This window comes from Corvus hawaiiensis, chromosome 20, assembly GCF_020740725.1.
Source record: "Corvus hawaiiensis isolate bCorHaw1 chromosome 20, bCorHaw1.pri.cur, whole genome shotgun sequence".
Classification (NCBI taxonomy): Eukaryota; Metazoa; Chordata; class Aves; order Passeriformes; family Corvidae; genus Corvus; species Corvus hawaiiensis.
In genome coordinates, this window is record NC_063232.1 from 8,170,138 (window position 1) to 8,184,547 (window position 14,410).

Sequence of the window (14,410 nt, forward strand, 5' to 3'; positions counted from 1 at the left end):
TTGCAGCTTTGGGCCTCTTTGCCCCCCGGGCAGAGCGGTGATAAGGGCTCTCGGACCCTCCTGGCCACCCGTTCTCCAGGCGGAGCAGCCTTTGGGCCCTTTTGTTCTCTGGACAAAGTGTTGATTAGCAGCTCCTTGGGCCTCATCCTCTGCTCGCTCGGAGGTTATCTTACTCACACTTGCTAACATTCTTGCTAAAACGAGAGAAAACTACATCCACACAGCAAAAAGCATTTCTAACATTATATAATATCTACTTTAATACGTTGCGAGAAGCCAATACTATAATATATAACAGTTGGTTCTGGAGAGCAGTTCTGGGCGTTCACCGTGGCCTATCCGTGCGAACAGGGCCTTACAGTGAGGCCCCGAAGCCCTCCTCGCCCCCGACCGGGCTGCACGAAGGGCGCGGCAGGGCAAGGCCGCCCATTCCCTGCCCGTGCCCCTGGCGCGGTGCCCGGCGGGAGCTCCGGCCCCGAGACTGCGTCTCCCGGCGGCCCCCGCGAGCGCCTGCGCCGCCGCGGCTGCGCGAGAAACCATCCCCCGCCCGCTGCGGCGCTGGGGTCAGCCCGATACCGCGCGGGAGGAACGGGGCCACTCGACAGCGGCGAGAGCCCGCGGGGAAACCGCCGCAGCCCCGGCCTTCCCTCCGCAGCCGTGCGGCGTCTCCAGCTAGAGGGACCGGACTGCCTGCGCCCGGGACTGGTGAGTGGGGGGGGGGGGGGGGGGGGGGGGGAGGCGGGTGAGTGGGAGGGCGGGTCCGGGCCCGGCGGGGCGGGGCGAGGGACGGACCGTGACGCGCGGCCCCGGAGGCTGTGGGGTTGTGAGGGGCTGGGCGGGGGGGGGGGTCGGTGGTCGGGGCTGCTGCTCGCGCTGTTCTATCGGGGGCTCCTTCCGCCGGCTCCGCCCGGCTCAGCCGCTGGCAGCAGGGGGCGCTGCCGCCGCACTACCGCGCCTCCCATTGGCTGGCAGGGCGGTGCGCGCATGCCCGAGCCCTGCGCGCGGCGGCGGCCGCCGGGCGCGGAAGGGAAGGGGCGGAGCGGGGCGGGTACATGAGCTGCGGGGAAAGCTGGGCCGGCCTTGGGACAGCGGCTCCTCAGGCCTGGCATTCGCGGCTGCGAGCAGGGGAGAGGCCTGGGTCCAGCTCGGGCCTGTGTATGGCAGCGCGCGGCGGTGAAGTGAGGAGCCCTCGCCTCACCCGAGGCAGGCAGCTGCGAGCCGCTGGGTAGAAAGTATGGAATCACAGAAAGCTCAGGGTTGAAAAGGACCTTAAAGATTATTTAGTTCGAACTCCCTGCCGTGGGCAGTGTGAGAAATAGAACTCAGTCTTCCACCAAATTTTGAAATAATAAGGGACAAAGTCAACAAGGCAAAAGGTAACAGCGCTGGGTGCATAGCCACAGCCAGGGCACACAATCAACAGTAGCAATCCCCCTTACACACCCCTGGGTATTGCATCAGGTAACAACATATTTATAAACCATTTTTCATATTAAAACCTTTTTTGAGCTAATTAGCATGGCTCCTCCCCCATCCCGCCTTTTTAGAGCGTGTGCAGTTGTCTTCGGAGAGGGCAGTTGCTACTTTTCCGTACATTCAAGAGGTTTTGATTCCCTCATTGGTTAGATGTTACCCAATTACAACAATCCTCCTATCTCAATACAGCGTTCATGTTAAAAATAGCTCTAAACCTCAGTGAAAGTGAACACCCAGTCCCCTCCCCTCATAACAACGAAACCACTTCCACAGGGCCAACGTTACAATGCACAACACATCTGTGAAAGCCAGCACTATAAAATGCATTTTTCACAGGCAGGGACACCTTCCACAAGACCAAGTCGCTCCTAGGGCTGCCCAACTTGATCATGAACACTTCCAGGGATGGGGCAGCCACAGCTTCTCTGGGCAACCTGTGCCAGTGCCTCACCACCTTCAAAATATCCCGTCTAACCCTGCCCTCTGTCAGTGTGAAGCCCTTCCCCTTAGTCCTGTCTCTCCACGCCTTTGTTCAAAGTCCCTGTTTAGCTCTTTTGTAGGCTACCTTCAGGTTCTGGAAGGCTGCAATTAGGTCTTGGAGCCTTCTTTTGTCCAGGTTGAACATCCCAATTCTCTCAGCCTTTCCTCACTGAGTTGTTCCATCCCTCTAATCAACTTGGTGGCCCTGTGTGCGACAGCATGGCTACTAGCAAAGAACAACTCTAGCTGACAACAAAGAATTGCTGCAGAAGCCTGTGCCTGGTGTTAAAGAGAGGTTGGCATATAACTGTACACCTGTATGGATCCATAACCTTATTAGACTCTCTCGGCTTCACAACAGTGTGTTTAATCACAAAATATTTTGGGTATCACCTGCAGTGTTGCCAGTTCTTTGTTTGCAGGCTTCTTTTACCAAAGGTTTGGTATGTGAGGTGCTTGAGAGAAACATCTGCATGGTGACTATTTCATGAGTGCAGCTGCTAATCATGTAGCTGAGTTGTCAGTGTACAAGTCTTTCAGTCAGTATCTCACAATAAGGAGCAACTTTTAGAGTCCTTTTTTAAATATACTGTTGAAGAATGGTTAGAGGATCAGGGACATGGATCATTGATAAAGCTGAAGGGTACAAAAGAGCTGTACAAGCAAAGGCCTGCATGAGAAAATGCCTGGGTGGGAAACAAGCCTGAGAACCAAAAGGGAGTTTTAAGGAGGTACAGTGCTGTGCTGATAAGATGTACTGACCATGAGAGGGGAGGAAGAACTTTGATTTCTCAAGTTAAAACATAAATAGTAGAAGCTTGCCAAATGTAATCTTTTATCTAACCCAATTATGTAGAAACAAGAATGCGTTTTCGTAAGTTTAAACCAATCAAAAACTGACAAGCATGTATACTCATACTATATAAGTGCCTCTCTATTATCAATAAACGAAGCTTGCTTTATCAATCACACTGATTGTCCGCATGTCTTCCCCTGCCAAAGTCAGCAAGACTATACCTAATATTTTTTTCTGCTTGTCTAACACTGCATTTAAGATAACAAAATCCAGTAAAGCATTTTAACAAAATGAAAATCAGTAACAAAATTTTAAAAATAGACTTGTAATTCTGTTATGTAAATTGGATGGCTTAAAAGTTTGTCTCCTAAACAGCCTGGTACAGGGGACCCTAGGCACAACTGAGATGCCACTACTGGTAAACTTTTTTCTTGTCCATCAGGACATGAAAACCTTTTCATAGAAGTTTGGTTGAAACTTGTGTTCCTCTGAAAAGATTGTATGTTTGTAATTTTTTGAGGAGAAAGTTCCTGACACATTCCCAAACTCTGGCTTGTTGAGTTGACTTTTATTTTTGGTCGCTGGACTTTTTATTCTGGGTGAAAAGAACCTCATAATAGGATTGACAGACGTGCCAATATTCTTCCTTTAATGCAAGGTAGGAAAGAGGATCTTAGTAATTATAGGCCAGTTAGTTTGACCTCGGTACCCGGGAAGGTAATGGAGCAGTTTATGTTGAGTGCCATCACACAGCACTTACAGGATGGCCGGAGGATCAGACCCAGCCAGCGTGGGTTTAGGAGGGGTAGGTCGTGTTTGACCAACCTGATCTCCTTCAATGACCAGGTGACCCACCTGGTGGATGCAGGAAGGGCCGTGGATGTTGTCTGTTTGGACTTCAGCAAGACCTTTGACACTGTCTCCCACAGGATACTCCTGGAAAAGCTGGCAGCCCACGGCTTGGACAGGAGCACTCTTTGCTGGGTTAAGGACTGGCTGGATGGCCGGGTCCAGAGAGTGGTGATGAACGGTGCTGCATCCAGTTGGCTGCCAGTCACCAGTGGTGTCCCTCAGGGGTCTGTGCTGGGGCCAGTTCTGTTCAATATTTTTATTGACATGGATGAGGGTATTGAATCTTTCATTAGTAAATTTGTGGATGACACTAAGCTGGGAGCGTGTGTTGATCTGTTGGAAGGTAGGAGAGCTCTGCAGAGAGACGTGAAATGGTTGGGTGGATGGGCAGAGTCCCAATAGGATGAAGTTTAATAAGTCCAAGTACCGAGTCCTGCGTTTTGGCCACAATAACCCCCTGCAATGTTATAGGCTGGGGGCAGAGTGGCTAGACAGTGCCCAGGCGGAAGGGGACCTACGGGTCCTGGTCAACAGTTGATTGAACATGAGCCAGCAGTGTGCCCTCGTGGCCAAGAAGGCCAACGGCATCCTGGCCTGTATCAAAAGCAGTGTGGCCAGGAGGACCAGGGAAGTCATTCTTCCTCTGTACTTGGCACTGGTGAGGCTGCACCTTGAGTGCTGTGTCCAGTTCTGGGACCCTCAGTTCAGGAAGGACGTTGAGATGCTTGAATGCAATAAGACTGGCGAGGGGCTTGGAACTCAAGCCCTATGAGGAACGATTGAGGGAGCTGGGGTTGTTTAGCCTGGAAAAAAGGAGACTCAGAGGTGACCTCATCACTCTCTACAACTTCCTGAAAGGTAGTTGTAGACAGGTGGGGGTTGGTCTCTTTCTCCAGGCAGCAGCGACAGAATGAGAAGACACAGTCTTAAGCTGCACCAAGGGGAATATAGGTTGGATATTAGGAAAAAGTTTTTCACGGAAAGAGTGGTGAAGTACTGGAATTGTCTGCCGGGGGAGGTGGTGGAATCACCATCCCTGGATGTGTTTAAAAAAAGACTGGACATGGCACTCGGTGTTAGGGTATGGGTTGGACTTGATGATCTTAGAGGTCTCTTCCAACCTGGTGATTCTGTGATTCTGTGACATGTAATTGATTCCATGGAAGTCAGTGTTCTGGTTCATTTGGTTAAATGCAATAATAGGAACAAGGGAGAGAGCTGCAGAGGGAATGAAGTGACCAAGTGGAGGGGACTGATTACTGCTGAAGAGTGATGGGATGATTGGTTTCCCAGTCAGTGCCCTGATGTGTGCTGTGGTACGCAGCAGTACACCAAGGAGGACACAGGGCACTTGCCTGTGTGAAGCTACTGTGCAAAAGTGTCCGCTTTGGATACCAGCGGTAAACTGACCAGATGATTTTTTTTTCCCCAAGGTGATGGAATATGAATGGGTGCTTAGTGTTGGATTAGCTCTTTGCGAGAGCCCCAGAAGAATGAAAAAGGTTTTGTTTGCCCTTAAACCTATCTGAGTCTTTGGTTTGCTGCATGTGACCATTGCAGTATGACATAGAAATACAAAGGACCAGCTGGCACTAGTGAGGACAGCAATTTCTCTCTCTGAAAAATGTGTCAGCACCAATGCTGTTATAATTAAAGAAATACCAATAGAGTTTGGATTAATTCACTTCTCAAATATTCTGTGTAAGTGTTGATGGACACACAGAGCTGAAGTAATTATTAGTCAACCTGATCATCATGTTGACTTAGTAAATATAATTACACTGGTAAAGACAGGAATTATCAGATGGTCAGGTGTGCTGTGATTAATATTTCATTTTGTTTACATGATTCCAGTGTAACTTATGAATGCCTAGATGCTGCAGTAGGACACTTTTCAAATAGCAGCTGCTGGAATTGTGTTTTACTCTTTTAATGGTTCTTAAGAGTATCAGAGGTCATGTAGGCTGACTAAAAAGTCATGGTGATGAGTACCATAAAATTACCTAGAAAAAAATGAAATTAGTTATCCTTGGTTTTGGGGAGGTCTCACAGCTGTGTGATGAACTGTCCCCCTCCTCCTCATCCTCCCCTAGCAAGCACTGCTGGTTTCTTGTGACTTGGTGCTGAATCAGTGCTGTTGGATGTGTTGGAACTGCACAATGCCCATTCTGTAAGAAGAACTGGAACACAACCAGCCTGGTTGTGCCAACTTTTACCAGTTCACTGACTGGTCAGGTATGACTTTGGGGCCACCAACCACCAGGGACCACCAAAGAGACCCCCAGGACAGAAAAACACATGCGTAAAGGGTAGGAAAAATATGTTAATGATTTGAGGAAAATGATTACCATATGTATGTTTATTCTGGGAAAATCAATGAATATAGTATATAAACTTTTCTGTAGTTAGCATGCACAATATTTCAGAGGAAATATCCCCTTGTGCATCTGTCTGAATAAAGAACGCCTGCTTCTTAATGCTACATTGGTGTTAAGGAGGTTTTTTATTTTTAACAGTTTTTGGTACCGTGAGCGCCCTTACTCTTAAGCTTATTGTGTGTATGCATGAGCGTCATAGTGGCAAGGAAGAAACTGAAAATTGTTGCTTACAGAGTATTTTTATAATTTTGATTATAAATGATGATCAATGACATGTTGTAACAGTGAAAATAGATCATCCTAATGCGACTGCATAGTTCAACCATGGACAGATGTTGATTGGTGAAGATGAGACTCTCCTGAATCTGTGTGTGCTGTGGCTAGGGTGGATGTGTCACAGAAAATCAGAAAAACGGGTGGTGGTAGATTTGCACCCCAACAGTTTCTGTGCTAGGATATCTGAGAGCTGTCAGACTGAACTACCTCTGTAACACGGGATCACTGGACCAAACTGCAGGAAAAGTAATGCAGATTTTTAGCCAAGGTCTGTTTAGAAAGATTCATTTGCAATTAACAGCTTGTAAGTATTCATTTGTAGAATTTGGAATTGTGTTCTTTATATGATACGGAAATTGGCTAGAGAATATACTTACACAATTTGAAGTATCAGAAAGCAGGCATTCTTTATTACAGCACTGGATGCATTCAGAGGGTTTTTCCTCTAACTGAATGTGTGTTGTGAAACTTCACAACTTTATTCTATCATGTTCATACGTATTTATTACAGCATATTTCCTAGTGCATAAACATCGCTTTTCCTAGAACTGATTGGTATGCATCTGCCTTCAACTGGAAATCCTTTTATGGTCCTAGAGGGCCATCTAAAGGGATCTCAGGTGGTTGTACTCACTGAGTGCCCCCAATGTTACAGATGATCTTGCCTTGAACATCTCTTAGGACATGTACTCTTGTTCTTGTTAACAACTGTACCACAAAAACCACTATGTTCCTCATTATCTATTTCTCCACTGATTCCAGCTACATTTATCATCCTGTGTGTCTACTTCTACATTCTTTTATCTATTTTGCTAGTTAGTCTTTAAACTCTGTTTTGCAACTTCAAGGGAACTGAAAGTTTCTATCCTCCATGTTGTCTGTCAGTCAGGACAGTATTTGGCAGAGTTAAATATTCTGAATTGTATCTTGGCCCAGAAGGCAAAGAAGCCAAGAGGTGAAAGCTGCAACAGCCAAGATTAGTCTAGTTTAGTTCGATTATTTTTTTATTAATTATTTTTTATATTAATTATGTATTTTGTTGTGTTCCGTCTTTGTAATTGTCACTGAAAATCAGGAAATAAACTCTCCAACCAGTTTGTTAGGTTAGAAAGTCGACATTGCTTTATTCAGCACTGAGGTACATGGGAGATTGCTCCACCAAACATGTACCCCAATTATCAAAACTTTTAACTATACATTTTAGCGAACAAAGGAATTAGTGTTCATTGGCTACAAGCTATATAGTTGTCTTATTAATAAATATTCTGTCTTCTATTGTTTAATCATTTCTTGCTTCTCATTCTAATTAGTCCACATTTTCACTCTTTTTGTTATATTTTTCCCAGATAGGGAGAGTTACAGTACAATTGCTGAATTGTCTTTGTTAATTTTTTCGTTTTCTCTGGTTTCTGCAAGATACCCTTGTGGTCTATAAATTCTGCATTCCTGGTGTCCACTTCTCAGAAGTGTATCTCTCTCCCAGGCTTTCTTAACTTCCTTCCCCAGGTCTAAGAGCATCGAAGCATGTCAAGCCCTAAACTTTAGTTTGTTTTTCTAACACATGAACATCACCCACAGCTTTCCCATCAGTGATTATCTGTTTCACAGGTTAAATCTTCCCTCTTGTTGATTAGGTCCCTACAATTTCCAGCACTGCTGCATAAACTCCTTTTTAAAGAAATAGCACTTGTTTGGTACCGTCATGAAACATGTAGTTTTGTACTCTGCTGAAATAACTTTTTCTCCCCAGATAGTGACCCATGGGGATCTAGCAGGAGCTGTTTGTCTTTCCCTATGGGAATATATCTTCAGTGGTTTGTAAAGTTGAGTTCACACAAACTTGCATCCAACTGTATTTTAGGGTTCTCGGGAGTTACCTTCTTTTTCATCAGTGTGTCAGGATTTGGTTTAGTGTTTGTAATGCTGGGTGAGGGGTAGCAGAGAGGTGTATGCTCTGGCATCCACAGCTGCTTGTCTGGAGAGTTGCAGAAAAGGGATAGATGTATCACTTTGGGAATACCTGCTTGCATGCCTCTGGTGAAGGGTAAAAACTATTGCTTATTAAGACTCTTCTCTAAGAAACACGTATTCTTTCAATCCCCACCCCAGTTTTCCATATGTATTCTTTATATGTTTATATGTTTAAATAATGTATTCTTTATATGTTTTCTTTCTTCATAAAGCTGAAGTATTGTTTTGCTTTTACTTTTTGTGTGTCAGACATGCAATTCTAGAGAGGGTATCTGTTACCTCTGGGTTTCTCAAGGTTGGCGTGTCTGCCTCGTGTGAGTACAGGAGCAATGGAAAGTAACTGTGCCTTGTGTTTTTGTTCTGTCTTGTCCCAAGTATTGCAAGTGTTTTTGTTCTGAAAAGTAGAAGTCATCAAGAAACATGAGGAGTGACATACGTGTTGGTTTGGTGTGAGAGACTGGAATTTTAAAGGTTAATGATTCAAACAAGTGGAAGTTTGCAAAAGCAGCAGGTGCTTTGCTGAGGCCAGGTTTGTACTTCCTAACCAAAGGGAAGGAGAGATTTTGGGTATGTGGTGATTAAACCTCTGATCTGTATAAGAAGAGCCCAGGTGCAGAGAGAATGTACACCCACCACAGGAGGATGACTAAGACAAATCGACCTTTGTTTAACTGACAAGATGGATTTTAATCCAGATGGGGGAGAAGGCTGGTAAGAACCATCGGAGACCGTCAAAGTGCCTCCAGACTCATTTCTGAGGCCTTCCACAATAGGATTGTGCATGACCAGCAGTGTTGCACCAGACACTGTAAATCTCCTCCCTTCAGGGGAGGCATTTGGGTGTTCCCACCTGAACTGAACTTACACTAACCCATTGAACTCCATGTTTCACGAGCTTCCCCTACCCTTGATGGATCAGGACTACAACCATCACTTTGACCAACAGATATCTAAGCTGTAACAATCAAATCTTGTTGCTGGATCCATGGGTAGTGATATTTATCCTCTCCACTATCTACTCTTATCCTTTCTTCCCCTTTCTTTCTTTTCCTTATGTCTTTTCTTGTATGGCATCTTTGTATTTCTATATTGTTATATTAATGTAGATAATAACCGAAACAGCTACATACCTATTTTCCATTGCAACTAAATTGTTCTAAAATAAACCTGCCATATACATACATAAATATATATGTATACTTATATATATATATGTACTGATCTTTCACTGTTCATTCACTCTAATCTGCCCCAGAGGGCCTATTAACATGAACCTCATTTACCCTGCCTTAAGGGGTGGATTGTAACATTTGGTCTTTAGTTTTTTCCTTCTAAAAGGAAAATTCAGGGATTTTTTAGCTCAGTATTGTGGTGGTCTTCACCTTAGGTGGTGTGCTGGTCCTAACTGGGATAATTAGTTTTCTTACTAGCTGGTAAAGGACCCTATTTTGCATTTCTTCTGGAAACAGTGATGATAACTCAGGGATGTTTTCATTATCTCTGAGCAGTATTTGCACAGAGCCAAGACCTTTTCTACTTTTCACCCCACCAGTGAGGAGGCTGGGGGTGCGCAAGGAGTTTAGGAGGACACAGCCGGGACAGCTGACCGCAGGGCCATCGCAGATGGCATGGTGTCATGCTCAGCATACAGAGCCGGGGGAAGAAGGGAGGGGCGGACATTCAGAGTGATGGCATTTGTTTTTCCAAGTCACTGTTAGATGGGATGGAGCCCTGGTGTCTTGGTTCAAGACAATTTTAAGAGGTAGACACTCTCATTAAATGAGTTACCTCTGCTTAGTTTCAACCCATCCCTTTCTACCAATAAAGAGAAAATGAATATGAGCAGAGATAAATGAAAAAACAACAGTTTACTAACAAGCAACAGGCAAAAAAATAACAGCAAATAATCACTAGGTACAAAATTGCTAAATCTCACCAACTCCTGGGGAACAAAGGGGCACCCAAAATGGCAGAAATACGCCTTCCAAGATGGTGCCTGCCACAGGTGAGCACGTGTAGGGAGGCAAAGGGAAAATGGTATCTGACCCTCCCCCCAAGAAGATGGCCTTTGCAGGCAACTGTGTGGTCTGGGAGACAAAGGGGAAGGATGGTGGCAAACCGTCCAGGAAAGGTGAGAGCTTACAGAGCAGTGCTAGTGGCAGGTAAGAATTGCTGGGGTGTGTGAGATCAGTGCTACTGCTCACTGAACATGCTGGACTCTGCCAGTGTTGGTGCTGACTGCGTCAGGTCCCTGCTCTGATGGCGGAGGGAGAACTGACTCTCCACACCGACAAGCAGTGCCTGAGCCTGGATCAGCTTAGGCTTTGTGTGCCTGACAGGTGTTGCAAAATTCACTCTGAAATGGTTTCTGATTGCTAAATGCAGTTTATCTGAGTTGCTACTGTTGCAAGCCCAGAAAAACTCAAGGGAAACAACCCCCTCATTAGCAGAACCTCAACCTTGAGCAAATGCTACCAGGCAAGAGAGCTCTTCACCCAAGCCAGAAACCACGAGGCCAGAGTGTGCTTTGCTTCAGTGCTCAGACTTAAAAGCCAGGGCAGCCCTCAGCCCTGTTTCTGGCCACGGCACCAGGCCTTAAAGTAGCAATTTTGGGCACAGATAGATATGGAATACAATAACATTTTGGGTTACCTACAACGCCTGGGGATGGCCAAACACCTGCCTGAGGAAGCAGCTGTTTGGGGCTAAGTTGTAGCTGGGGTTAGATCACAGGCAGGAATGTATTTGCAAGGCTTTACATGGGCAAAGGCACATCTTGGCGAAGTTAAACCAAAGAATTATAGATAGTTATGACTAACTGATCTGGAAGTTTTAAGATATTAGATAGTGGTACTCTGTTCAAAAGATGTTTTTGAAATTGGTGTTACTATGTAGCACGTGTTTGGAAAATAATTGCAGCAAGTAGTGCTTAGTCTTGTGAATTCCTAAACATAGACAGTGTTTAGTCCTATATTCACCTGGGTGTGCAAGTGGATATCTTAGCCTTGACAATAAAGACTGTGTGCCTGATGAGAAGGTATATTTTCACCAGATCACATAGCTGGAATGCAGTCAAAGAGAAGGAACTGGTTTTAGAAGGCTTGTGACCATAAAAAAATAAATGTGAGGAATGGGGTGTTCCCCAAATGACCACCAGAGACCCTCAAGAAACTCCAACTCTAATGTAAATGAATTCTGAGAAGGGATTTAAAGATGTAAAAGAATTCATGGGAATGTTTGGCAATACGTATGATTCCAGGGAAATGTGATGAATGTGTATTAATTGCATAGATATAAACTGGTATGTTAGATGGCTGGGGGTGTGTGGATACAAATATTGCTGCTAGCAAGAATTTTTCTTGCTTCTTTCCAGTCCCATGAGATACTTTTCTCTCTCAGGGAAGATATTTGTAGAGTTCTATAAACAATGAACACCTGCGACCTTGCAAAGCCTTGTTTATAGTATAGTAGAAAAATATTTTGACAATGAATGTTTTAGGATTTTAGCCAATCACCCCAAGGGATGGCTGATCCTTTGACCAATTAGACTATAAAGAAAAAAGTCTATAAAAGAGTTGTAAAATAATTAAGTAAATCAATCTTGCTGCACAATTCCTGCCTGTTGGATCTCTCTTCTCTTCCCTACCACTGCAGGACACTGTGATAGGGGTGTGCATGTTACAAGGAACAATCCCCCACCCAGTGCTGAAATAGATGCCCGCTTTCTAATTCTGCAATGACAGTGTTAAAGAGTTTTGTTTTTCCCATTGTTTTTGGTGACAATTTTTAAGGTGTTACACTTTTCTCAAGGCTTTGCATTGGGGATTTACATTGGACAGTGGTGTTGTCACACCCTTTCTAAGAGCTGAATCTTGGAAGAGCAGCCAGGTTCATTAGATCTACTGAACCATAGCCTACTCCTTCTAATAAAAACCACTGCCCCAGTGGTTAAAAAAGGATAGTGGAGAAAACTGATGCTTGAAAGGGAGAAACTGGCAAAATGTGGGGAAAGAAATTAAAATTAATTCTTTCATATATGAAGTACTAAGGCCTGAACAACAGGCCCTGACTGAGGCCTGAACAACATGTCCTAAGTGAAAGTTGACCTTTAGATGAACCTTATATATATAACCCAATGTTAAATATTGTCTTGGGGTGACTTTATGATGTGTATCCCCTATCGCTGCTTTACACCCAGAAATTAATTTTGTGCCTTTCTATGCCTTTAAATGGAGCCTGAGAGGGGGGAGAGAAAAAAACTGAGTGTACTTCTTCAAAGCAGTTGTTTCAAGGACACAGAGATAGAGATGGCTCTCTGTGTTCAGCTGCGGCGGCAGAGCGAGAGTGGAGAAGCACCCTGCTTGCTTCTTTTTCCAGCCAGTTTTTCGGTTTTCTTTCCCTCTGGAGAGTTGAACTTTGTTTTCCTGGGATTTCGATTTTTTCCCTTCTTCTTTTCTGGACTGTTTCAACATCAGAACACATCGGGAGGATTTTTTTCATCAAGGCCCCGGAGGAGGGCCCATCCCATCCCAGCTCCGAGGAGGAGGGGAGAGGCTACCTACAGAAGTGTACAGGGATTCCTTATGGAACAAGGGCATATGATACCCCTGGAAAGATTGGACAACCCAGGGTTGCTGAGGAAAAGCCCCTGAACTGGCCCCTGGCTGCAGGCAGGCCTGGAAAGCACCTGGCTGCAGGCAGCCCTGAGAGTCCTTGGCAAAGTTATACACTGGTCGGCTCCCCTGCTGATTAGAGGCTGTCTAGAGGGACTGGGCGTGAATCTTTGCAAAAGTAGATATAAGCTTGTATAGTTAAACAGTAAAGGGAGAACGATGCTCAAGTCGTATCGGTGTACGTGTCGTTACTCTGGCCAGCTCTCCAGACTCGGTCCCTAACACGGAAGGACTCTGAAATTTTCCCAGGTTTTCTCTCCACAGTGAGAGGTTTTCTTATTTAGCATTATTGTCCTTTTCCTGTGTGTTTGTTAAATAAATAGTTTTTATCTCTTTCACTTTCCTCTGAGGAAAATTTATTTTTTCCTGAACCTGGTGGGGGAGGGCTGGTTGTAACCTGCCTTCTATCAGAGGATATTTTCTTCCAAATTTGTCCAAACTGGCACATATATATATTCCCCCCCCCCCCCCCCACTCATTAATGAAGTATTATTAGCAATATAATATATATATATATCCGCTCATTGGTGAAACATGTATTTACCTTTCTGTATTTAGAAAATAGACGAGTTCACATCTGGCCTTGTTTGGGGGTGTAGGATCAAAGACAATTCCCTTGGTTCCTCCTTGAGCCTTGGCCAGGCTTTAGGAGAAGCCCAGTAGGAGAAGAATGAAACCAGATGTTTCCCCATGAGAAATCATGGTTGTTTATTCAACAGTAGAAAAACAGGACCATGTCACAGTGAAGTCGGAAGCCTCGTTGCCTGCAGGTGGATGCACTACAGGGTTTCCCAGTTGCTGGGAGTGGTTCTCCAGTCCTTTGCTGTGACAGTGGCTTCCCCAGTTGTTGTGCATATCTGGATGAAGGGGTAAAGTATTGGGGTAACTGGTGGTATATCTTTCTTAATCACAATTGGCAGTCTTTTGTAGTAATAATTAGATGCATTGCTTAGCGTACGGTTTTGTAATTCTTTGCAGTTTGGCATTATAGTAAATTACACTTATTCCTGAAGTTGCTGTGTCTTTTGTGCTGACCCTGCCCACTGGCACAATAATATGTGACTCACTGTCAAATGGGTAGGAAAACGTATTCTTATGCTTCCTCAGTGCAGCAAGGATGTCTCTTGAATCTGCACTGAACACTGATCTGTCATCATGCAGACTGCTTAAAGAATGGGTATCCAAAAATAGGAGACACTGTTATTTTGTACTTTGGAAAGACTCTTCCAAATGTTATTAGAAGACTTATGTGATGATAACCTAATTTGACCCAACTTTGTATCCAGATGTAATTCTGAGATACTGAGGCTGTGCCCCAGTTCTGTGGAACACTTCTCTGTTCCCTTGGACAAGCTCCCTGGCTTGATCCACTGTGTACCTAGGGATCAGAAATCGCCTTCCAGGGATGGGAGCAATTCTGCATGGGGAGACAGCTTGAACTGGCACTTTTCTGATGTGCTTGTGCATCCATAGCCTTCAAATGATTTCTGGAATTTCCTTGGTCTGTT

At 44.9% G+C, this 14,410-nt stretch overlaps 1 protein-coding gene across 1 annotated transcript in view; it reads left to right on the forward strand.

Moving 5' to 3' along the window:
- Positions 1 to 518: 518 nt before the first annotated feature.
- The window catches only part of GTF2I (general transcription factor IIi), a 106,220-nt gene continuing 92,328 nt past the window's right edge, over positions 519 to 14,410 (forward strand). The window contains exon 1 of the mRNA XM_048324278.1: positions 519 to 705. The gene's annotated coding sequence lies outside the window, so the exon portion shown is untranslated. The remainder of the gene's footprint in view (positions 706 to 14,410) is intronic.